This window comes from Anabrus simplex, chromosome 2, assembly GCF_040414725.1.
Source record: "Anabrus simplex isolate iqAnaSimp1 chromosome 2, ASM4041472v1, whole genome shotgun sequence".
Lineage (NCBI taxonomy): Eukaryota > Metazoa > Arthropoda > Insecta > Orthoptera > Tettigoniidae > Anabrus > Anabrus simplex.
In genome coordinates this window covers 32,462,097-32,489,567 of record NC_090266.1, presented here as the reverse complement: position 1 = coordinate 32,489,567, position 27,471 = coordinate 32,462,097, and positions in this window count along the sequence as shown.

Below are 27,471 nucleotides of genomic sequence, written 5' to 3'. Positions count from 1 at the left end.
CTATAATGAGCGGCACATCTGTAGAAACCAGTTAAATGATCATGATCAAAAACTTTAGGGTCATTTTCGGAAAATTCCCCATCACAAATGCTACACTTTGTAGCACGTTCATGATCATTTAACTGAATTTCGGTGAGTGGCTTCATAGGAATATTACTATTCAGAATACGACCGAGATGAACTGCATCACTTTCAAGTCTTTCTAAAAATACTTTAGCAGCATCATGTCCTCGATACAGCTCTAACTTGTTAAGCGTACTATCGTAACTACACTTGATGTAATACGCGAAGCTATACGGAACATGCATGTGCGTAGTATTAGTGAAAGAGTTGTCAGGATTAGGTGAGCATGTGTTGCATGGCGTGAGGATGGCTTCAAAGTCTGCATAAATCACGAACGGTACCCACATCTGCTTGTGAAAATTTGTAAATTTTAAAACATTATTGCCTGTAGTAGGTATCTCTGTACGTACATGATTGCAGTCATTCTTGGAATGCTTCGTTAACTGATCTTCATTTCTGAAATACTGCAAGCATCCATCACATAGCCACTTTTTGTTACACCTGTTTGACAACTGACTGCCAACAAGTCTACTCAGATTTTTAATCCAGCAAAAGTGGCTATTCACACTGTTTTCAATATAGAGTAAATTAACGTGAGTACTCTTCTTATGACATGTATAATACAGAGGACCTACTACAGACTTTTTCTCTACACCATACACATTAATACTAATGTTATTTAGTTCCTCAAAGCGCTTAATATCCTTTATCTGCACAGGAAATTCTATACTATCGAAATTTAGCTGCGTTGAATAGTGCGGATACGATGATGTTCTATACGCTACATTCGATTTAGCAGGATTTAAAGCTGACATCACCGCCCAAGCAAAACATGCTTCGTCATTGTTTTGGATGTTTACAACAGCTTCTTTTCGCTGAATCCATGTCGGCAGCTCAATGTGCGAAGATCCACGCATAGGATTGTACTTATTGATGTTAACTTCTAGATACATTATTTCAACTAAAGCCCACCCTGATTCCTTTTCCTGAAATTCCTCGCTCTTAGTTGAAATAATGTTAGAGAGACCCCTAAGTACATCACCAAAATTAGTCGACTGACTTATGATAAAATTCTTCGTATTAAATGATTTAATGTCCGTTATTTCGGATTCATCCGTGCTTTTAATGTACAAGGCGAAAAGTTCAAAATTAACTTTAAATAAACTATGATTGGACAAAGATTTAGCAAGAAGCTGTTGTACATCCGGTTGAACGCAATTTAAAAAGTTTGAAGTGCTCTGAAACTTTTGACTCGTGCGAATTCGGTAACTAGCAATCCTACTTTTAAATGCTGTATTAATTTCCTCGATGTTTGCGTTACTACCACTTCTACACGAATTATTTTTATGCGCATTACTCCGTAAGTGCCCCTGAAAATGCGAAGATGGTACATCAGTGTTACAGTGCTCGCAGTGAATAGTTTGAAGTTCATGATTTTTTCTAGGTTTTTTACTACTAGTACTTTCTACAGCTACATCAGTAGCTGCACGCTTTTTCCCTACTACTACCTGAGGGCAAGTAGATATTTGATGTACCTCTGCTAAGTGGTCCTCATATCGCTCTACGTTAGCGAAATACACACTACAAACTTTACATAAAGCAGATGTTATGCTAGGGTGTTTTGATTTTATATGGCGCATGAAGTTATCACGCCTTGAAAACGTTACATTACATTCCTCACAGCAGGGGGACATCTGTTCATGATTTTTTCTAGGTTTTTTACTACTAGTACTTTCTACAGCTACATCAGTAGCTGCACGCTTTTTCCCTACTACTACCTGAGGGCGAGTAGATATTTGATGTACCTCTGCTAAGTGATCCTCATATCGCTCTACGTTAGCGAAATACACACTACAAACTTTACATAAAGCAGATGTTATGCTAGGGTGTTTTGATTTCATATGGGGCATGAAGTTATCACGCCTTGCAAACGTTACATTACATTCCTCGCAGCAGGGGAACATCTGAAAAGAGAACGACCGATAGAGATTAGGTGAAAGTTACGGAAGAAACCAAGTTTCAGCGTATAGAGGTTGGACATGGCTGTGAGTTAGGCCTATAGCATGAGGATTGAAGAGAACAACTAAAGTTACGATGTTCGGAAGAAACCAAGTTTCAGCCCGTTGAGACTAGACATGGCTATGTATACGTGTTTGAAATTATACCACGTCTATAGTATGAGGATTGAAGAGAACAACTATTTATCAATACTCTGAAGTTACAGAAGAAACCAAGTTTCAGCCCGTTGAGGGTAGACATAGCTATGTACACGTGTTTGAAATTATACCACGTCTATAGCGTGAGGATTAAAGAGAACAACTATTTATCAATACTCTAAAGTTACGGAAGAAACCAAGTTTCAGCCCGTTGAGGGCAGACATAGCTATACCTCGTCTATAGTATGCAAGAACAACTATTTATCAATAGACTAAAGTTACGATGTTCGGAAGAAACCAAGTTTCAGCCCGTTGAGGGTAGACATAGCTATGTACACGTGTTTGAAATTATACCACGTCTATAGCGTGAGGATTAAAGAGAACAACTATTTATCAATACTCTAAAGTTACAGAAGAAACCAAGTTTCAGCCTGTTGAGGGCAGACATAGCTATGTGTGCGCGTGTTTGAAATTATACCACGTCTATAGCACGAGGATTAAAGAGAACAACTATTTATCAATAGACTAAAGTTATGATGTTTTAGAAGAAACCAAGTATCAACCCGTTGAGGTCAGACATAGCTATGTGTACGTGTTTGAAATTATACCACGTCTATAGCATGATGATTGAAGAGAACAACTATTTATCAATAGACTAAAGTTACGATGTTCGGAAGAAACCAGCTTTCAACCCGTTGAGGTCAGACATAGCTATACCTCGTCTATAGTATGCAAGAACAACTATTTATCAATAGATTAAAGTTACAATGTTTTAGAAGAAACCAATTTTCAGCCTGTTGAGGGCAGACATAGCTATGTGCGCGTGTTTGAAATTATACCACGTCTACAGTATGCGGGTTGAAGAGAACAACTATTTATCAATACTCTAAAGTTACGATGTTTTAGAAGAAACCAAGTTTCAGCCTGTTGAGGGCAGACACAGCTATGTGTGCGCGTGTTTGAAATTATACCACGTCTATAGTATGCGGGTTGAAGAGAACAACTATTTATCAATTGCTTAAAGTTATGATGTTTTAGAAGAAACCAAGTTTCAACCTGTTGAGGGCAGACATAGCTATGTGCGCGTGTTTGAAATTATTCCTCGTCTATAGTATGCAGGTTGAAGAGAACAACTGTTTATGAATAGCTTAAAGTTACAATGTTTTAGAAGAAACCAAGTTTCAACCCGTTGAGGTCAGACATAGCCATGTGTGCCTGTTTGAAATTATACCCCGTCTATAGCGTGAGGATTAAAGAGAACAACTATTTATCAATAGACTAAAGTTATGATGTTTTAGAAGAAACCAAGTATCAACCCGTTGAGGTCAGACATAGCTATGTGTACGTGTTTGAAATTATACCACGTCTATAGCATGATGATTGAAGAGAACAACTATTTATCAATAGACTAAAGTTACGATGTTCGGAAGAAACCAGCTTTCAACCCGTTGAGGTCAGACATAGCTATACCTCGTCTATAGTATGCAAGAACAACTATTTATCAATAGATTAAAGTTACAATGTTTTAGAAGAAACCAATTTTCAGCCTGTTGAGGGCAGACATAGCTATGTGCGCGTGTTTGAAATTATACCACGTCTACAGTATGCGGGTTGAAGAGAACAACTATTTATCAATACTCTAAAGTTACGATGTTTTAGAAGAAACCAAGTTTCAGCCTGTTGAGGGCAGACACAGCTATGTGTGCGCGTGTTTGAAATTATACCACGTCTATAGTATGCGGGTTGAAGAGAACAACTATTTATCAATTGCTTAAAGTTATGATGTTTTAGAAGAAACCAAGTTTCAACCTGTTGAGGGCAGACATAGCTATGTGCGCGTGTTTGAAATTATTCCTCGTCTATAGTATGCAGGTTGAAGAGAACAACTGTTTATGAATAGCTTAAAGTTACAATGTTTTAGAAGAAACCAAGTTTCAACCCGTTGAGGTCAGACATAGCCATGTGTGCCTGTTTGAAATTATACCCCGTCTATAGCGTGAGGATTAAAGAGAACGACTATTTATCAATAGACTAAAGTTATGATGTTTTAGAAGAAACCAAGTTTCAACGAATAGAGGTCAGACATAGCTATGTGTACGTGTTTGAAATTATACCACGTCTATAGTACGCGGGTTGAAGAGAACAACTATTTATCAATTGCTTAAAGTTATGATGTTTTAGAAGAAACCAAGTTTCAGCCTGTTGAGGGCGGACATAGCTATGTACGTACCTCGCGTGAGGATTAAAGAGAACAACTATTTATCAATAGACTAAAGTTATGATGTTTTAGAAGAAACCAAGTTTCAACGAATAGAGGTCAGACATACCTTAAAATCTTCGCGCTGCAAACTGTTACTCGGATGTATAAAATGCGTGCGTTCAAGCCTGAAACTCGAATGATAATATTCTGGTCGTACCTAAAAAAAAAAGAAGAAACATATATGAATGTAGTGTAGGGTGCATCATCTAACCTAATTATCTTTACAACTCAAAGTTCGAAAACATACCTTTAAAAAAAATGCACGTGCTGCAGGCTGTTACTGGGATGAATAAAATTGCGTACTTTCGAACGGCACCTAAAAAAAAAGAACAAACATATATGAATGTAGATGTCCAGCGTAGAAGTTGCTTTGCAAATAAAAAAAGTAACTAACAGTTCTACCTTACCTTAAGATAAAGGCTGAAGAATAATATTCACTGCAGACGGGAGATGTGTGTGTGTACGTAATAAACGCATACAGAGAACTGTGAGCACTTCGCGCAGACTGCAGCGGCTAAATATTCTGCTTGTTACCAAGCGGATGTGGAAAAATCGCTGAGCTGACAACTGCGGTACAGTCGGAACGAATGCAACAAGAGCACCCACCTGCAGGCTGACGTATTCGAACCTCCTGTTGATGCCGAGGTGTCAGAATTTAAGAGTTCGAGCCTTGGAAAGTTAGCGTGTGATCCTCGACTTCTCGAGGGTACATCCGCGGTATTCCTTACCTGTAGGTATCGAGCTAAAGCTAGATCATGTAATGACGATCGCGCAGGCCCCTCGCCTAGCATTTACGGCTTCTAGTTCGAACCCGCTATCTACCGAAGTAGTGAGAATGATTGAAGAATGTTGAGGGTGATTCATTCGTCGGATGGAGGCGTTAAGCTATGTGCAGGCTTCTTCTAGTCGGGGTACGCGATTCAAATCCTGGCAACTTATACCGTCGGGAAGGGCATCCGGCTAGATCATGCAATGACGATCGCGCAGGTCCCTCGCCTAACATTTACGGCTTCCAGTTCGAACCCGCTATCATCCGAAGTAGCGAGAATGATTGAAGAGTGTTGAGGGTGATTCATTCGTCGGATGGAGGCGTTAAGCTATGTGCAGGCTTCTTCTAGTCGGGGTACGCGATTCAAATCCTGGCAACTTATACCGTCGGGAAGGGCATCTAGCTAGATCATGTTATGACGATCGCACAGGTCCCTCGCCTAACATTTACGGCTTCCAGTTCGAACCCGCTATCTTCCGAAGTAGCGAGAATGATTGAAGAGTGTTTGAGGGTGATTCATTTGTCGGATGGAGGTGTTAAGCTAGCTTCTTCGGTAGGAGTAGGCTATGTCGGGATATCGATTTAAAATCCTAGTCAGGAGGGGCAACCGGTCGTATAAAACTATGGTGTGAGGACGTTAAAAATTGTGCAGACTCCTTCAAAAATGATTTTTTGAGTACAAGACTTGACGGTGATTCATTTGTCGGATGGAAGCAATAAGCCTTGTGCAGGCTTCTTCAGCAGGAGTAGGCTATGTGTCGGTACCGGGATATCTAGTTATAAAACCCGCTACAACAAATTTATCGCGTATACTGCGATTTAAAATCCTAGTCAGGAACGGCAGCCGGTCGTAAAACTATGGTGTGAGGCGGGGTGTGCAAGAAAGCCAGCATTAAGTAAGGGCTGTTGATAGGAGGCGTTAAACCATGTGCAAGCTCCTTCACCAGGAGAAGCCTACATGCCGGTACCGTGCAGGCTCTTTCGATAGGAGTAGGCACTGTGTGTGTTTTAACCTCTCCGTACAATCATGATATTTTACGTTAGGAACTTACATAGGCTAAATGCTACACATTCCGTAGCAGAGCCAGGAATCGAACTCGGACCTCCGAGGGTAGCAGCTAACTACTACACCACAGAGGAGGCCTATTTCAGAATATTTTACAACCTTAATTGGTACTGTGTTTTAAGAGCTTGAATGGTACTCAGCTAAGAAGACCTTCGCGAGTTACAAGCCGCTTATCAGCATGTAGTGTCCTCGTTCAAGGTCGAGCCGGAAGATACGTGTACAATTTCAGCTAACACACGCATTCCACACAACTCGCTCAGAATGACTGTGCCGATACTTCGAGGACTGTAGAACAAATCTATAGCCTACAGTATGCATGCCTCTCACCCGGTAGTCTCGGGTTCGATTCTCTTGGGAATAAAAATGTGTTTAAATCGCATGAATTTGTTGAGTTGTCCTTCCTGATGCAAAACTAGCAGTATCTAACCTCATACACTATAGTTTTACGACCGGTTGCCCTTCCTGACAACTCGGATTAAAAATCTGTTTTACAACGTCTAACACGGGGAATCGGGGATTTACAGCTAGATGCACTTCTTAGATTTTAAATCACGAACTATTGTTTTACGGCCGGATGCCCTTCCTGACGCAAAACTAAGATTTTTAAATCACAAGAATTTGTTTTAAGACTAGTCGCCCTTCCTGATGCAAAACTAGCAGTATCTAGCCTCTCACGTCATACACTATTGTTTCGACCGGTTGCCCTTCCTGACGTCAAAGAACTCGGATTAAGAATCTGTTTTACAACTTCTAACACGAGAATCGGGGATTTACAGCTTAAAGATGGCGGATGACAGCTGTCAGAAAAGCATATAGGTTTGTAAAGCACATAGAATTAACCGCCACCACATAGAGGGCAGCACGGTGATTAAAGATGGCGGATGACAGCTGCACATAGCTTTGTTTCCAAACAAGAGCACGTGGATTTTGCCGTCACCGGGCAGCACGGTGATTAAAGATGGTGGATGACAGCTGCACATGGCTTTGTTTCCAAACAAGAGCACGTGGAATTTGCCGTCACCGGGGCAGCACGGTGATTAAAGATGGCGGATGACAGCTAACAGAACTTTTCAAATTACCCGCTACTACAGAGAGCAGCATGGTGCTCTGTTCATTAAAAGATGGCGGATGACAGCTAACGAAATTGCCCCGCATGAGGGCAGCACGGTGCTCTGTTCATTAAAGATGGTGGATGACGGCTAACGAAATTGCCAGCAGCATAGTGCTCAAAGATGGCGGGTGACAGCTGTCAAAAGAGCATGTGGCTTTGTAGAGCACGTGGAATTTGCTACCGCCACATAGAGTGCAGCACTGTTCTCAAAGATGGCGGATGACAGCTGTCAGAAAAGCGCATAGGTTTGTAAAGCATGTGGAATTTACCGCCACCACATAGAGTGCAGCACTGTTCTCTCTGGATTAAAGATGGCGGATAACAGCCGACGAAATTGCCCGCAGCACAGCGCTCAAAGATGGCGAATGACAGCTGCACGTGGCTTTGTTTCCCAACAAGAGCACATAGAATTTTTCAAATTGCCGCCACCACATAGAGTGCAGCACTGTTCTCTCTGGATTAAAGATGGCGGATGACAGCTGACGAAATTGCCCGCAGCACAGCGCTCTATTGATTAAAGATGGCCGATGACAGCTGCACGTGGCTTTGTTTCCCAACAAGAGCACATAGAATTTTTCAAATTGCCGCCACCACATAGAGTGCAGCACTGTTCTCTCTGGATTAAAGATGGCGGATGACAGCTGACGAAATTGCCCCGCATGAGGGCAGCACGGTGCTCAAAGATGGCTGATGACAGCTGTCAAAAAAAAGCACGTGGCTGTCAAAAAGCACGTGGATTTGTTTATCTCGAGCTAGTGAGGTTAAGTTGGTAGCACTAAGGTTTAGGCCCGCCAAGATGGCAGCACTGCCGATGACAGGTGACGCAAGAGGGCAGCACAGCGCTCTGTAGTTTAAAGATGGCGGATGGTAGCTGTCAAAAAGCACGTGGCTGTCAAAAAGCACGTGGCTTTGTTTACCTCATGCTAGTTAGGTTAAGTTGGTACCACTAAGGTTTAGGCCCGTCAAGATGGCAGTACTGAGGTTAGCGATGTGTTGTTGTCTGTCAAAAAGCACGTGGCTTTGTTTACAAATCTGTCAAAAAGCACGTGGCTGTCAAAAAGCACATGGCTTTGTTTACCTCATGCTAGTTAGGTTAAGTTGGTACCACTAAGGTTAGACCCGTCAAGATGGCAGTACTGAGGTTAGCGATGCGTTGTTGTCTGTCAAAAAGCACGTGGCTTTGTTTACAAATCTGTCAAAAAGCACGTGGCTGTCAAAAAGCACATGGCTTTGTTTATCTCATGCTGGTTAGGTTAAGTTGGTACCACTAAGGTTAGACCCGTCAAGATGGCAGTACTGAGGTTAGCGATGCGTTGTTGTCTGTCAAAAAGCACGTGGCTGTCAAAAAACACATGGGTTTGTTTACCTCACGCTAGTTAGGTTAGGTTGGTACTAGTGAGGTTTAGGTCCGTCAAGATGGCAGCAGTGAGGTTAGCGTTGCGTTGTTGTCGATGACAACAAAAAGCACGTGGCTTTGTTTACAAATTCAAATCTCGCGCCAAAATTCAAATTTCCCGCCAAAATTCAAATTTCCCGCGGGCGGCGGCGGCGGCGGAGGCGGCGGCGGAGGAGGAGGCGGAGGAGGCGGCGGGAGGAGGAGGAGGCGGCCGAACCATCCAATTATACTACTTTATGCCGTCCGCCGCACTCCTTATCGTATTGGCTCCTACCATGGTCAGAACTGTCGACATGACTGGCCTTAAAAGTTGAGCCTGTGCAACTTGTTTCTGCTCTCCTGTAAAGTCACATAATATAGTTTACCCCAGACGGTCACATTTGAGGCTATTGGTATCAAAAGTAGCAATCTCCACCTTGCTGTATTTTACCGTAGGAGTCAATGTTTATCTAAGGCAATTCTGTCCGCACTACCTGAATGGTTTTATGTGTTGTATGTGAATCATCAAAGAAAACCAAGCATATGATTAGTAGATAATTAGATATTTTCAATTTTATTTTGAAGATTGTCCCTTTTGATACAAACTGAACGATATTGCTCCTTTTTATATCAACATGCATGGAGATTGATCATTCTGTTAATAACATACAGAATTGTGATACCTACACTTTTTATTTCAGTATAAATGCCATTATAATATTATTTATATTATTTATACTATTTACACTAAACGTTAAGGTCAAGAATGGCACTATAATGTAGGCCTACGTTTATTTAATATTTTTTTTACCAAAGTGACAGATAATATGGTATTATTTACACGGAAAAAACTCTTAATTCATAAGGCCAGTACATTCTCAGCCTGATTTCCACTTCCTTGGATCCCGGGTTCATTGAATCGCTTTTGTCGTTGACACATGTGTCAAGTTTTCTGGCGTCGTATCCATCATACTACGAAGAATGTTACAGCTTGTTCTGACCATATAATACGTTCTTGCACCTTCATAGAGTTTCAAAACACCGAATATACCTACAATATAACCACAAATTGGTCCTGTTAGCAGGGAAGTCTCACTTATTAATTCCACTGAAACAGTATGGCAGCATTCACATGACCGGAACGGAAAGAGCTGATTGGTAGTTATGGAGATTGTACCACTTGATTCCAACAGATGGCGGAGATTGTTCTGTTTGAAAGCAATGCCCTGAAACGATAGGATTTTGTTCGTTTTTGCAAAACAACAACAACATAGTTTAGTAGAGGGCTAGGAGTACAATACAATGGTGTCAGTAACTCAATTTTGACGAAAATTGGAGATTGCTCATATTGATACAAATGTGCTAATCTATTCTGTTGCTACAGGTTGTTCAAACAACTTTTCGATTATTAGACGCCGAACATATGAAAAGATATCAGAACACCTACTCAACACAGTTATGAATAAGCTGGTGAGGAAGAGGAACAGAATGAACTTCTTCTTAACATTATTTTTTGGCAAAGCGACACCGCGAAGTGCCTGATACCTGAGATACTCGAATTACAGACCTCTCGTAGCGATTAATGAATACATAATTAAATAAACACAACGCATGAAATAAATAACAAAGAAGAAAGAGGATAATATATTAACGTCACAGCAACCCCCAGGTGTTTTTCAGAGATATAGCGCACCGGGCGAGTTGGCCGTGCGCGTAGAGGCGCGCGGCTGTAAGCTTGCATCCGGGAGATAGTAGGTTCGAATCCCACTATCGCCAGTCCTGAAGATGGTTTTCCGTGGTTTCCCATTTTCACACCAGGCAAATGCTGGGGCTGTACCTTAATTAAGGCCACGGCCGCTTCCTTCCAACTCCTAGGCCTTTCCTATCCCATCGTCGCCATAAGACCTATCTGTGTCGGTGCGACGTAAAGCCCCTAGCAAAAAAAAAAAAAAAGAGATATAGCGCAGGGGTTAGTTTAGGTGTCCGTGTGAGCGCCAACGCAAGCCTCCCACAACTAGGTACAATTAATACCAGTAATACAGGTGTGTTCTAGTGTTAAAGAAGAAGCCAGAATTCCTCTACCATTTCCATAGTTACGACAATGTATTATTCCATGCACTTTTCACAGTGTGACAAACCATAATGTGTTCGTCGATAGTCCGTAATACTTGAAGTACAGAGATTACGTAAAATAAGCAGCCCACTGTTATTCATCACCAGTGGCATAAACAAATAAAAGATTTTTTCTTTTTGCATTTGGCTTTACGTCGCCCCGACACAGATAGGTCTTATGGCGACGAAGGCATAGGCCGTGGCCTTAATTAAGGTACAGCCCCAGCATTTGCCTGGTGTGAAAATGGGAAACCACGGAAAACTAGTTGCCAGAGGATTTAAGTACAGGATGACCAGTGGCGCAACTTGTGGATAATTGCTCGGTTCATACCGGGGAATAGTCAGTTGAGAGAATGGCGTCCTACGAAGTACTTCTTCTTCTTCTTCTTCTTGCTCTTCTATTAAAAAGGAAAATCCGAAAGGTTAGGAAAATGCGGAAACATCCTATATTTGTTTCTCGACTGACTAGAGGATTATATTTTGTTTGACGATCTAAATGAGGATGACAGTAAATTTTTCAATTACCTGCGCATGTCAAAGTCGTCGTTTTACGAATTGCTTGGCTTCATAAAAGAGGAAATAACGGGAAACGACAAAGGACTAAACAAGTGCTTCCCAGCTGAGCTGTAATTCACTAATATAATGGATCAATGGCACTTGTAAATGTAAACGAACATAGAATTTTTATGGGTATTACATTTTTCCATATAAGAGAAGTAAACGTTTTATAATACTCACATACCGGGCGAGTTGGCCGTGCGGTTAGGAGCGCGCAGCTGTGAAATTGCATCCGGGAGATAATGGGTTCGAATCCCACTGTCGGCAGCCCTTAAGATCGTTTTCCGTGGTTTACCATTTTCACACTAGGCAAATGTTGGGGCTGTATCTTAATTAAGGCCACGGTCGCTTCCTACCAACTTTTAGCCTTTCCTATCCCATCGTCGCCATAAGACCTATCTGTGTCCGTGCGACGTAAAGCCACTAGCAAAAAAATGTATACTACTCACCCAGAGTATTCTTCTCACCTACGGGTTTTGCTTCGAATTCTGGAATAAAGTTTTTTTTAAATGCTGTTCCAAGAATTCAGTGGTTCTATTTTGTCAGTGTAAGCTTCAGTTCTGGAATCCCAAGTGACCAGTTTTCATTCTACGTCAAAAATGGTCTTCAGTATTTATTTGACTTTCAAATAATTTTGCCATCTCCTTCATTTGCTGTTGTACTGTAGTTTATTTGATGTCTCCGTGTTCAATAAATAAACTATCTCAATAAGTAAAATATTCACTCTACCACAGCACGAGACCAAACAAGGTAACGAAGAAAGATAATGGTTATGTGGATCGCTGACCCAATTGCGTTCCATCTTCCGCATTACGTCAAGCTGGTGTGAGAATACGAACTTGAGTGACGTTTCAGTATGCGCGGGGAGGTACATCGGGCGACTAGTTGCGCCACTAGTCACCCACGGCTTATAGGCTACATTTACTGCAATGCCCCGTCACGCATTTGAGCAACTAAAAGTCGTCAGAGCAGTTGCCGGCTCAGACGACGGCCGGCAACTAGTTGCTCAGTTGCGCCACTAGTCGCCCGCGGCTAATAGGCTCCATTTGATCCAATGGTCCGTGAATCGCCAGAGCAACTAGTTGCGCCACTAGACGCCCACGGCTAATAGCGGCCTTTAGAGACGAAAGAAAAATTCTCACTCATACCAGCTAAAAAGGCTTGAGTTAACTAGAATGTAACCTTGAAAACGAACAAGTCTAAACATGCATAACCATGTTAACGTCATCGCTGCTTGTTCAAACAGAATGAACTTAGTATGGCACGTGCTCAATCCCGTCGGGGATAGTCTGTCAGATGGGGGCGTAAAGCCTTAAGCATAAGATCACTTCGTCATGGTTATGCATATTTAGACTTGTTCCTTACTCTTGGACGGAGACATAATGCCACGAACTGACCTCTTTTAAAATCACTCACGCTGTAACGTCACGTTATTTGTTCGTCGGACGGAGACGTAAAGCTTTAAGCAGAGTAAACCTCGGCCAGACCCCACATCAAAATAGTGTCTGTGAGGATAGGCCCCTTCAAATGTGCGTCTGTGTGGTTAGGCTTGCTCTCGTACGCGAGGATATGACTCCGACGTCACATTAATTCTTCATCGGAAAGAGACGTAAAGCCATAAGCAGACTACGAGACAATACAGGTGCACCACTACGTAGTCTGTCGGATGGAGACATAAAGCCGTAAGCTGACCTCTTTTAAAATCACAGTTGGTGAATGTGTACTTATGCCCCACCAAAATAGCAATGGGAAGGGCATCTGTCCGTAAAACTGGACCCTGTGTAGTTAGGCCCTCCAAAATTGAGACGAGTAGGACATCTTGCCGTAAAACTAGGTTAGACCATATGTGTCCCTTCTGGTGGGAGAATCAAAATGGCTACGGAAAGGTCATCTGACTGTAAAACTGGGCCCTGTGTTTGTGAGGCCACTCCAAAATGGCGACAAGAAGGGCATCTTGCCGTAAAACGAGTAAGACCATATGTGCCCCCTCTGATGGGAGAATCAAAATTGCGACGGGAAGTTCATCTGACCATTAAACTGTGCCTTGTGTAATTTGGCCCCTCCAAAATCGCGACGGGAAGGGCATCTGACCGTAAAACCGGGGCCAGTGTAGTTAGGCCCCTCCAAAATTGCTACGAGAAGGGCATCATGCCGTAAAACTAGGTTATACCATATGTGCCCCTATTGTGGGAGAATCTAAACGGCAACGAGAAGGTCATCTGACCGTGAAACTGTGCCATGTGTAGTTAGGCCCCTCCAAAATGGCGACGGGATGGGTATCTGATCACAAAACCAGGTCCTGTGTAGTTAGGCCCCTCCGTGAGGTTAGGCATGCTCTCTTATGCGAATCCCCATTTCCCTACTACACAAGATGCCATCGCGAAGGACATCTAATCGTGAAAGTGAGGTTAGGCGCTTCCATGAGGTTAGGCTTGCTTTCTTATGCGAATCCGCATTTCCCTACTACTCAAGATAGTGTCGCGAGAATTCCCATTGCCCTACTACTGAATATGACGTCAGGAAGGGCATCTGGCCCTAAAAGTGAGGCTAGGCCCCTTCATGATGTTAGGCTTGCTCCCTTACGCGAATCCGCATTGCCCAACTACTTAAGATGGCGTCGCGAGATTCCCCATTGCCCTACTACTCAAGATGACGTCGGGAAGTACATCTAGCTCTAAAAGTGAGGTTAGGTCCCACCAAGGTGGCAACTGCTGGCTTCGGGAAAGGTATCTGCCCGTAAAATTGAGGTTAGGCCCCTCCAAGTTGGCGACTGTGAGGTAAGGCTTGCTCTCTTATGTAAAATGCGCATCGGGAAAGGCAACTGGGCGTAAAAGTGAGGTCAGGAACCTCAAGATGGCGTTTGTGAGGTTAGGCTTGCTCTCTTATGCAAACTCTGCGAATCAGCATTGCACTACTACTATACTAGGGTTCTATGACCTAGGGTCAGAGCTCGTATAGGTGCACTACTAGGGGTTAATTACCTCGTGGGAAAATGCTGGTTCAGCTCACATTGTTTTCGGAACCCGAGTTGCCCTACTACTATATTTAGTGAAATAAAACAAGAAAATAACTCTATAAGCATTAAGCCTCAAAACTAAAGTCAGGATTAGTTTCCTACTCTGCTAAACTTAATTGTTACAAATTTCAGTGACTGACGTAACGTTGTTTAACAATAAAACTGAGTTTCATAAACCAAAAGACAACCGGGCCGTGCGACTAAGGGCGCGCAGCTGTGAGCTCACATCCGGGAGATAGTAGGTTAGATCTCCACTGTCGGCAACCCTGAAGATGGTTTTCCGTGGTTTCCCATTTTCATACCTGGCAAAGGCTGGGGCTGTACCTCAATTAAGGCTATGGCCGCTTCCTTCCCATTCCTAGGCTTTTCGTGTCCCATCGTTCCCATAATTGCCAGTGCGACGAAAAGTAAATAGCAAAAAAAGAAAAAAACCAAAAGGCAATCACAGAAGTCCAACTTAGCTGGAAAGAACCGCACATACAACATTTTTTAACTGCTTTATGATTTCTGATATCACAAGCTTCATGTGACGTTTTCAAACACTTTACACGTCATCTTATCGACTGCTCTCCACGATCACCATTAAAATAGAATAGAATCCACTTTATTTTATTTTTCTGCCACTTTTCGCACACCTGTTGGGTCGCGGTTGAAAACTGTGTCACACATGTGGATTTGGCCCTGTTTTAAGGGCCGGATGTTCTTCCTGACGCCAACCCTATATGGAGGGTTGTAATCAGTATTGCGTCTTAAGGAATATATTGGTTAGGAAGTGCATTGGTACATACTGTACGAGGTTTTAAAAGAAATCTCTCGATATCCTTCCCTGGCGATATTCCTTCACGACCACAAACTTTTTTCCCTTAGTATTCCACAACTGTATCCCGGGATTTCTGCGAACTATATAATCTTCCGGAACTTCTGTCACCATTTCCAAGTAACCCACCCAAATTTCTCATCCTGAAGATTTTCACACATATCTATGCATAGAAGTACAGTATATCATTTTTGTGCACCTTATGTCTGGCTATAGTCAGTTCATTGCGGAATACACATTACTAAAAAAATCCCTGAAAGACTAACATTCCTCTCAGTGTCAATCTATTAGTCTATTTTCGAACTAATACCTCTATATAATCCTCATTTTCTAAGTCGGTATTACACAAAGTGTCTTCTCCGTAGTCACAGTAAAACGACGTTAGAGACAAGACACAAGAAAATGTGGTGAATTTTGAATGCTGATAGAGAGTCCTTCATAACATACATGGCCACATTGGAGGCTGTTCCTGACGTCAGTGCGCTTGTTTTCACTTACGTCTAGATTGAGAGCAGTAAATTGATGTGTATTTCTTGGTCACTATGTTACGTTTAGGTATAAATCACTTCCCATGATGTCACTACTTCCATTAGTTTTCTAATAACTCCTCGCATACTTTTAAAATTATTGCATTTTCTTATTTTCGATTTGTTAAACGCTGCACTAACCCATTGCAGTTTTCGAAGGCCTTAATTAAGGTACTACACCAACATTTGCCTGGTGCGAAAATGGGAAACCACGGAAAACTATCTACAAGGCTGCGGACGGTGGGATTCAAACCCGCTATCTCCCGAATGCAAGCTCACAGCTGCTTGACTCTACTGCACTGACAACATGCTCGGTTATTACGTGTTTTTCAGTTTGAAAATTTTTTTTAGTTTTAGAAAATAAGGTATTAAGTATGATTGTGTAAAACACTTGTATAAGTGTTCTTTAACTGGGGTAGTCCCCGTTATACAGTGTACTATTTTCAAAAAATATATAAAAATTAAATAAATGAGTAAATAAATAAATAAATAAATAAATAAATAAATAAATAAATAAATAAATAAATAAATAAATAAAAATAAGTAGATAAATAAATAAATAAACTGGACCCTCTACTGTGTGGGTCAACTTACAGAAGAGGAAGTTTATCACTAATATAAAGCAAGCTCCTTCTACAACTCCACTAGGAAACAACGCCTCAAGTAATGTTCCGCAGTCAAGTACTTAGGAGAATGGATCTCAGCAAGCGAGAGCTAAACATCGGCATAGACACCAGGGCCTATCATTCCTGCACGTACCTCTCCGAGGATATACAGCTGAAACACTAACAAATAAGACCCTGTGTACTCTATGCCTATGAGTGCCTCTTGATGAATCGAAAGGGAACTCTTATGAAACTAGAACTTAGAGAGAGGAAGATCTTCAGAAGGATACTAGGACCCATAAGAGAGGAGGATGGAACCTACAGGATCAGGCGCATGGCCCGCCTAAACCCTGCAGGCTTACCAACGGAATCTTTACAGTGACAAGTTGGGGAAAGGCTTCCAAAGACCAAGTGGATCACCTCAGTAAAATCAGACCTAGAGGAAATACAGATCCCATTAGAGACCACAAAGAACCGATCTCAGTACCGACAGGCCATCCTGCATGAAGTCTTCCCACTGTACCTCACAAGCAAAATGAGTACAGGGACCACCCGACCTTAATTGGACGGATCGAAGGAATCAGGCACACAGTCATGAAAGCGTACTGGGCCAAGAAAAAGCATAAGACCATAGCAAAGAGTTGGGACGAGCCAAATGGTGCCCAGTAGGCCAAAACGAACCAAATAAATAAATAACCATACATACACATATCATCATTATAGACCGTTATGCCTTTCAGCGCTCAGTCTGCAAGCCTCTGTGAATTGACTAAATGTCGCCACAATCTTCTATTCGCAAGTGGTGATGTGGTCGCATTTAGTTACATACCTCTTATCTTTAAATCGTTAGAAACTGGGTCCAACCATCGTCGTCTTGGTCTCCTTCTACTGTACTGCGCTTACCCTCCATAACAAGAGCCCATTACGTTCCTAGGTAACCTACCCTCCACCTACACAATACATTGAAAGCAATTATGAAATTAGGATCTCATCCTTATTTTATTGCTTGATTGTTAGGACATGTTCCTTTCATATTTTGAACATCTTCAGTTGCAAATTTCTTACAAGGTTAAGTTGGTAACATTGTTTTAGAACTTACACCTTCCGTTACAACAATGTTACCAACTGAACCTTGTATTAATATTTATAGCTGAAGATGTTCAAAATATGAACGAAACATGTCCTATGTTTTAACAATTAAGCAAAAAAATAAGAATGAGATCCTAATTTTATAATTGCTTTTAATGTATTGAATAGGTGGAAATCGAAGTTTTATTGTTCTCCTTTTAACAGACTTTCAACACGGAAAAAAGGGAATAGTATCTTGCAACCTATCCTCCACCATTCGCCTCACATGACCCCACCACCGATGCAGGTTTATGCGTACAGCTTCATCCATCGAGTTTATTCCTAACTTGGCTTTATTCTCCTCATTCCGGGTACCCTCCTGCCATTGTTTCCACCCGTTTACCAGCAATTATTCAGGCTACTTTCATGCCTGTTACTTCGAACTTATGAATAAGATATCCTGACTCCACCCAGCTTTCGCTCCCGTAAAGCAAAGTTGGTCTGAAAACAGACCGATGTAAAGATAGTTTCGTCTGGGAGCTGACTTCCTTCTTACAGAATACTGTTGATCGCAACTGCGAGCTCATTGCATTAGCTTTACTACACCTTGATTCAATCTCACTTACTATATTACCATCCTGGGAGAACACACAACCTAAATACTTGAATTTATCTACTTCTTCCAGCTTTGTATCACCAATTTGACATTCAAATCTCTTGGATTTCTTACCTACTGACATCAATTTAGTCTTCGAAAGGTTAATATTCACACCATACTCTTCGCACTTAATTTAAAGTTCCAAGATAATAGACTGCAGCCTTTCGGCAGAATCTGCCATTAATATCATGTCGTCAGCATAGGCCAGACTACTTACAACATGTCCACCTAACTGAATCCCTCCCTGCCATTTTATACCTCTCAGCAGATAATCATTGTAAACTACGAACAACAAAGGTGAAAGACTATAGCCTTGCCTAACCCCTGTAAGTAACCTGAACCAAGAACTCATTCTACCATCAATTCTCACTGAAGCCCAATTGTCAACATAAATGCCTGTGATTGATTTTAAAAATCTACACTTTATCCCATAGTCCTCCAGTATGATGAACATCTTTTCCCTCGGTACCCGTCATACGCTTTCTCTAGATCTAAACTCGTTGGCTGAACGGTCAGCGTACTGGCCTTTGGTTCAGGGGTTCCCGGATTCGATTCCCGGCCGGGTTGGGGAATTTAACCTTAATTGGTTAATTCCACTGGCACGGGGGCTGGGTGTATGTGTTGTCTTCATCCTCATTTCATTCTCATCACGACGCGCAGGTCGCCTACGGGAGTCAAACAGAAAGACCTGCACCTGGCGAGCCGAACCCGTCCTGGGATATCGCGGCACTAAAAGCCATACGATATTTCATTTCTAGATCTACGAAATATAAACACAATTGTCTATTACTCTCGTAGCCTTTTTTAATTACCTGGCACATACTGAAAATCTCAAATCTATGGTGTTAAACCACACTGGTTTTCATCCAATTTCCTCTCAACTACTGATCGCACCCTCCCTTCCAAGATGCCAGTGAATACTTTGCCTGGTATACTAATCAATGGCATACATTGACAGTTGTTGCAATCCTACCAGTTACATTGATTATATATAGGTGCAATTACTGCTTTCTTCCAATCTGAGGGTACCTTACCAACACTCCATGCTAATCTTACAACTCTATGAAGCCATTTCGTCCCTGCATTCCCACTGTACTTCACCATTTCAGGTCGAATATCTATATCTGCTGCTTTATGACAATTGAGTTTATTGTCCATCCTTTCCACTTCTTCAAGCATAATTTCACCAACATCATTTTCCTCCTCCCCATGAGCTCCGTTGTTCGCGTCACCACCATGAAGATTTCATTTCACATTGAGAATATTTTCAAAATATTCCCTCCACCTCTCCAGTGATTCCCTGGGATCTGTTATGAGTTAACCTGAATTACTCAAAACACTGTTCATTTCCCTTCTTTCTTAAGATTCTTTGTTACTGTCCAGAAAAGTTTCCCTGCTCCCTAAACTTGCCTTTCCAGGTTATTGCCAAAACATCCCCACGATTTCCTTCTGGATTCTACTATTCGTTCCACTCTGTTTTTCATCTACGTAAAATTCCCTGTCTGCATCAGACCCTGTTTGAATCCATTTCTGATAAGTCTCCTTTTTACGGTTACAAGCTGCTCTAACTTCATCATTCCACCAAGATGTTCGCTTTTTCCCATCTTTACACACAGTTGTTCCTAGGCGTTCCCTTGCTGTTGCTACTACAGCATCCCTGTATGCCAACCATCCTCTTTCTATATCCTGAACCTGCTTACTGTCCACTTTTCGAAATTTCTCACTAATTATATCCATGTACTTCTGTCTAATTTCCTCGTCCTGGAGATTTTCTACCCTTATTCGTTTGTAGACAGATTTCACTCTCTCTATCCTACGCCTAGAGATAATTTGATCACTGCAGATCAGATAGCGATGCGTTTCATTGAAATTCCCCGATAAACCCGTACATTCATAACAGATAACCTGAATTCGAAGTCGGTTAAGATATTGTCTATTATGGATCTGATAACCCTAGCCTCCCATGTGTAACGGTGAATAGCCTTATGCTTGAAGAATGTATTCGTATCAGCTAAACCCATACCAGCACAGAAGTCCAGCAAATGTTTCCCATTCCCTTTAGCTTCCATATTGAACCCGACAGGGGCATGATCCAAGGACCTTAGGTTGATATCGATCCCCGTAATTACGCACGCAATGCTATTAAAGGGAAAGAACGCTGAAAATGATTAATATTCATATCATTAATAGAGGTCATACCGAAACTAATTAATATTCATATCATTGAGATAGATAAATTGTGTATTTTAAAATTATTCTACGAGATTTCTTTGTCTGCGACTTATTGCGCAGTATTATCCTTTGTGTAGCGGGGGCCCCGCAGATGAAGCCAAGCCAACTTAGACCCGGGAGGGGTTATGAATGGGGATTCCCTGTGACATCACTCGAGTGAAGACATCCCTCCTCAAGACTCACAGAATGAGGGGAAACTAACTTTTTCGAAACGGAATATAGGAGCCATCTTGGAATCGGACTGGCCTACGATATAGAAAATTAATAAAACTCAAATTAGGGGCTCATCTCCCGATTTAAAAGGGATAAATGTTACTGGGACATTTATTTAGAGTGTTTAATGTCCTCTTCCGTGATAACTTTCAGCCGAAGAAAGAATACTGTGTGGTTTCTGCGTGGAAAAGTACTGGGCCATCTGTTTAGTCTGACGACAGCTCCTCGAGATCGGGACTTCACCCCGTGTGGTAGGGGAAGCAGAACAGATTTTAATTAATTTAAAGAGATTCACTGAAGGATAATTGAGTGGTTATGTCTCAATCGCACCAACTAGATATTGGTCACCGACTACCCGTACTATTTTACCTCGAGTACGCCGGGAATAGGCGCTACGCAAATTAGTGGAAGGGGTATCGCTCCCTAGTAAAAACTACTGCCGGAAAGGACAAGCGTCAGTCTGGGTTTGCGGCTTATCGACGGCGAAGCTATGCTCCGTTAAGCCCTAGTTAGGTCTTTGTTCAAGTGAAATTAATTCCTATTTTAAGTGAAATAATACAATTTGCATAAACAGTGTTTAGTTTTGATCTCTGTGACGCCAGTGTTAACTTTTTGGAAAACCGTGACGTGAAAGGTCATATTATTATGATTACTATAACATAACGATCTTACGTAGTCGCATATGAGATCGTGGCCGGACGTTCACATTGAACGCTGTTAACCGGAGTGTGTATTAAACAAGTGACGTTGTGTCTGTACAGGATTAAGTGCTAGCGGCTCCACCATCATCAAACAATGGCTCATCAACTTCAAGATGGAATGGTAATGGAAGTCTTCACCGTGGTGCCCATGGAGGAGGAGTAAGCCCAGGATGGACTTCCCGAGTTGACGAAGGCATCATCATGTGATAGAGATGAGTACAAAGTTCTAATATCTGGCATGCATAGAAGGGATGGGAATATTTATTGTAAACTGACGCTATAAGAGATTAAAAGATGTAGTCCTGTTGAAATAGAGCGCCGGAATGGGCGCGTAGTAATTAAGTCTTAGCTTAGGAAACCGACTACAGGTCTGACTAATCGAGTGTAAATAATTAAGGAAGATAGTACTTTAGCTTTGCATGGGATATAGATTCATTCAATTATTTCTTTCTTGGGAGATTCATTTTGTTTATTTGCGTCAGAAGACCAGTAATAATTAGTTTATGGGAGTGCAGTGAGAGTAGTTATTAGAGTATTCATTAATTTGGTAAGTGTATGGTATGTAAAACGGTAAGTAATACTGTATGCAAGGCACGTCACTACGAGACTCAGCGGCCAAAGTGACAACCTCAAAAATTCCACCCTTTGAAATACTTAGATAGGGAGTGATGAGATAAGATTGATTATGTGATAAAATTTATCAGGAAATGATCCTAAAGCGTGTGTTAAACATCCATTCGCGTGGATATTAATTAATTAATGCATGTATTGCCGTGTGATGAGAAAGTAGCCATGTGCCGACCATCGATTAATTAGCAGTCAGTAATCAGATGTTGATTGCTGCGCGAGTGCTTAACTGTGTTGTAATTGCTGAATTGATTCCGCACGATGACCATGTATATGGAATGTAGCGGGTAAGCTATGTAGGACGGCAGGAATAATAATAATAATAATAATAATAATAATAATAATAATAATAATAATAATAATAATAATAACGATCGGGCAAAGATTACCATTATAATACGGGAGTCGCGATGCGAGATGATATGATACTGTCGGGTAAAGGTGTTGAATTCAAGGTGATTTACGCGAGTCATTTTAAGACCGCAGTTTATTGTGGAAGTACGTCCGAGTGATGTGTTACTGTTTCCTTTTGAAAGGGAATGTTACGCCTGTTAATGTGGGTGTCGACCCTTAGGGGAGGGTGAACCACCGTCTGGCCTTGGCCCAGTGTGTTTTCTTTTTTTTTTTTTTGAATGTCCCGTAAGCGGAGGAAGGAAGGACGGGGCTGTTAAAGGGAAGGTGGTTTCTTTGAACGACGAAATAATGTGATTTACCTAACACGGCAGAGCTGTATAATAATTAACACGCGACCCGGCCGATGATGGTAATGTTTGCCAATGAATCGTTGTTAATTGTGCGAGTATAATTAGATAGGGATTACAGGACCCTGCCTTCATCGCAAGAGGTTGTCAGTTCGATGCTCAACGTAGGCATTGGAGGCCTACAGTGTCAGAAGGAAGATCAAGTGCCTTTTACGTATTTTCTTGCATATCATGTACCATGTTTGTGTTTTATGTCATGTGTGGTTGTACATAAGGTCAGTGGTGGTTCTGTCCATCAGCTCGACGATGCCTAGAATAGCGAGTGTCGGTTCGATCCCAGGTGTTGTATCATATGTGTGTATTTTCATTTTTTCGTCATTTCACTGGGAAATCTAGGTCTTTATTAGAATAGGGATTGCTCAGACGTGTTGTCGGACGCATGTTAGTTTTATGTGTTAGCGATAATATAGTCTCAGTGTTATGATAAAATTTCCATTCGCTATATGTCACGATACATCGCTTCGCGATAACGTACTCGTTTCTATCACGTATAACGGACAGAGGTCCACAAACAACCCACAACCAGCATTTGTAAATTTTAATGTAATTCATTAGTGTTATTTAATGCATCATTTCCCATTATCATTAAGGTTCAATAAACCGGTTTGTAAGTTAAATATTTTAATTCGAATGTGTTCTCATTTTTAGTTTTATGCCCCGCTTCTCCCCCCTTGTACGCCTCTAAGTTGACTTCAGTTTAGCGCCTATTTATTTCTTACTTCTTGACCTGTCAGCGACCCTGTAGATCTCATGCCGGTGCCAGTTAGGTAGGGGGCGGGTGCAATATCTTCCCCACATTTACCAATCACCCTTTCGTATCGTGCAGTTCTATTCCCAACCCTCGCATTGAAATCGCCCATTAGCACTATCCCATTCTTGCTGTTGACTCTGATTATGATGTAATTCAGTGCTTTTAAAACTGTCAATTTCAACCTCATCTGCACCCTCACATGGTGAATACACTGAGACAATTCTCGTCCGAATACCTCCAACTGCCAAATCTCCCCACATCATTCGCTCATTTACATGCCTATCAGAAACTATGTTGCGTGAAATAGTATCCCTGATGAACAGCACTACACCACACTCTGCCATTCCATTTCCAAGACCCGTCAAGTACGCTTTATAACTTCCTATCTCTTCCTCGTTATCTCCACTTACCCGAATATCACTTACTCCTAGATCATCAAGATGAATATTCTTTGCTGATTCAGCCATTTCTACTTTCTTTCTTTCTTTCATAAGCCCCATTAATATTGACAGCACCCGATCACATTCCATTTCGTTTGCCAAGTTGTTTCAAACAAGGAGTCCCTCGCCTGTCAAATGGGAGTGTTACTCCGTTAATCCCATTGGCCCGAGGCTTGCCTAATAAATAAAAATAATAAATAAATAAATAAATAAATAAATAAATAAATAAATAAATAAATAAATAAACCCGTGTGGGGATTTACCGGTTACCTCCATCGGGCGCGTCCCATTGGAATTGGGGAAGCTCGCTGGCTCTGCCGCCAGCAGAGTCAGGGGGTAGTAGGGAAATAAAATACCACCGTGAAAAAAACTGGTCCCTTGCCAGGGTTACGGCGAAGACTGGTAAATGACCAGAAGCCAGAAAACATCTTGAGGCAACCTCTAGGGCTAACAACCCTAGTTGTAAAAGGATGGGTACCCGTCCAAAGCAAAGTCAAGTCAAAAAGCATGATGGCACAACATTTCAAGAAACATACCCCAGGGGGTAAATCTTCGGATAAATAACTCGTCGTGAACGCCACGGCGCACGAGTCTCGTTCGGATTCTGGGGGAGACTCGATATCATGCAAGAGACGAGTCGGAGCGTCTCGGTGTACCCCGAAGAGTCAAAAAACTCAGGCCAAAATCTAAAACCTTTCTAGCAACTTTCAACATTAATTCACTTACATAAACTGGCAAGCTGAAATCTCTCACCAAAGCTCTTCACGAAAATCAGATATCCATAATGGCCCTACAGGAAACAAGGTACCCAGATCAAGAGATTTTTGAATCCGAAGGCTACCGATTTTTCAAGAGCAAAGCGCAAAGAGGAATCCTCAATGGAGCTGTGATGCTTGGAACCGCGTTTGCTGTTAGAACCAAGATCCTTAAATCGGTTGCAAATTTCGAACCTGTGAATGACAGATTGTCTATACTCACAATTAAATGCGCGAACAAAACCTACGCCCTAGTTAACGCACATGCTCCTACAAACGATAAGAACAAGTCTGATCCAGACGAAGTTGATCATTTCTGGGACCTACTGGATGAAAAATTAAACAAAATCCCCAAACACCATGTCAAGCTTCTTTTGGGTGACTTCAATGCCCAACTAGGTCGTGAACAGAAGTACAGGAAAGTTATAGGAAATTACCCTGCTCACAAAAGAACCAATCCCAACGGCAAAAGACTGGTGTCCATTTGCGAAAATCACAACCTGCAGGTCATGTTGACCCACTTTCGCCATCTACCCAGAAAGCAAATGACTTGGCGTTCTCCCGTCCAAGCTCTCGGAGAGTTCCAAATTGATCATTTTGCAATCTCGAGGAGAAACAGCCCTGAGATTATGAATGTCAAGGTAAAGAAAGGCATCAATGTGGCCTCAGATCATTATATATCTCTTATCAAATTCAAACCAATTCCCGCAAACACAAGGAAGACAACCAAACGGATCGCATGCTTCGACAATGATAAACTTCGGCAAAGGGTCGAGGAGTTCCAGGAGAAGGCTAGACCAAATGACACTGACTTTAACAACGCCAAAAGTCTCCTTGTTGAGGCCGCCAAAGACGTTGCAGAAATCAAGAGAGGCAAAAAGCATGCCTGGTGGAATGGTACCTGCGAATCAGTCCTCCAAGAAAGACTCAATGCGTGGAAACAGTACTACTCTACGAAATCAGAAAATGATTGGGAAACCTACAAAACTCAACGTGCCCAAGCAGCTAGGGTGTTCAGAACTGTGAAACGTAAATACGAAAAATCTCTCATTGAAAAGATAGAACAAAACTTTAGGAAGAATGAAAACAGCGAGTACTACAGAGCCTTCAAACGCAAACTCACTGGCTATAAACCACAATTTCTATGTTTTGAGTGAATGGACGGCACACTGGCGACATCAAATGAAGAAAATTGCAGCATTCTGGCAGATTACTTCAAGAATTTACTTAATTGCTCTAAACCTCAAAGCGCCAGGTACCCAGATTCCAGACCACCCGACAGAGATGAAATCAAGCGCCACATTGCCCGTCTCAAAAATAACAAAGCGCCGGGGGAAGACTCAGTAGTAGCAGAACTATGGAAATATGCCCCAGAGGAATCACTTGATATCTTGCAAAAGCAAATAGAAGAAATTTGGAACAAGGAGACCCTACCCGAAGATTGGAAAATAGCTTTGATCCATCCATTACACAAAAAAGGCAGCATGAAGAACATCAACAACTACAGAGGAATAAATTTGCTACCCGTGACTTACAAAATTCTATCACTTGCCATCCTGGAGCGTTTGGAAGCACAAGTCGAACATCAAATAGGTGAATACCAAGGAGGGTTCAGAAAAGGTCGCTCAACAGCTGAACAGATCCAAAATCTCAAAACGATCCTCAGATATTGTACGCTAAGGTCCAAGCAGTATGTGTCTGTCTTTGTGGACTTTAAGAAAGCGTACGACTCCATTGACCGGGAAGTCCTGCTAAACATCTTAAATGAATTTCGAGTTGATTTGAAACTGCTGGCATTAATTAGAGCCACCCTGACCGGTACAAAGTCCAAGGTGAAGTTCCACGGATGTCTCTCGCATTCCTTTGACATCAAAACAGGAGTCCGACAAGGTGATGGGCTATCCCCAATACTCTTCAACTGTGTTCTTGAAAAGATCATCAGAACCTGGCGGGTGAGATTACAGGAAACCAACTACAGTCCATTGAGAATAGGAACCAAATCCAAGGGGATCGCAACAGACTGCTTAGCATTTGCCGATGATATTGATGTTCTCTCAAACGACATAGAAACCGCTAGAGCTCAAGTTGAAATTTTAAAGGAAATTGCCGAAGAAACCGGTTTGAAGATATCGTTTGAGAAAACAGAAGTAATGACTAACATCAAAGAGGCTCCACCAAAACTCCATACAAAATACGGGAACATCACCCGAGTAGACAAATTCAAATACCTGGGTGAGATCATCATGAAAAATGGACTGGACAAAGAAGCACTTCAGGAGCGAGTACGCAAACTGGAAATAGCCTACCAAACATCCCGCACAATCTACAACAAAAAATGCCTTTCCCAAAACACCAAGATACGTCACTATGAAACAGTTCTGAAGCCAGTAGTTCTATATGCAGCCGAAACCCTGTCTCTAAATGCCAACAAAGGACTCCTTGAAGAACTAGAGAAAAAAGAACGCAAAATTGTGAGAGGAATCTTGGGATCAAAGTACAGAAATGGAATCCATCAAAAGAGATCCAACAAGGAAGTCTACAGTAAAATAGAGAAAATTACCGACACAATCAGAAAAAGACGGGCACGATTTTACGGTCATCTGAAAAGAATGGACGGAAGAAAGTTGACTAAAGAAATCTTTCACTTTTTTGATTCAAACGCCAAAACCACAATTCCCTGGTTTAGAAACACCAAAGAAGACCTGCAAATGCTACATATCTCAGCTAAAGACGCCCTTAACAGAGATCTCTTCGGCAAGAAAATATTGACGAACGGGCTAAACCGAGACGAGCAGCCGACGAGAAGACACGGTGCCCCTTGGACAGAGGA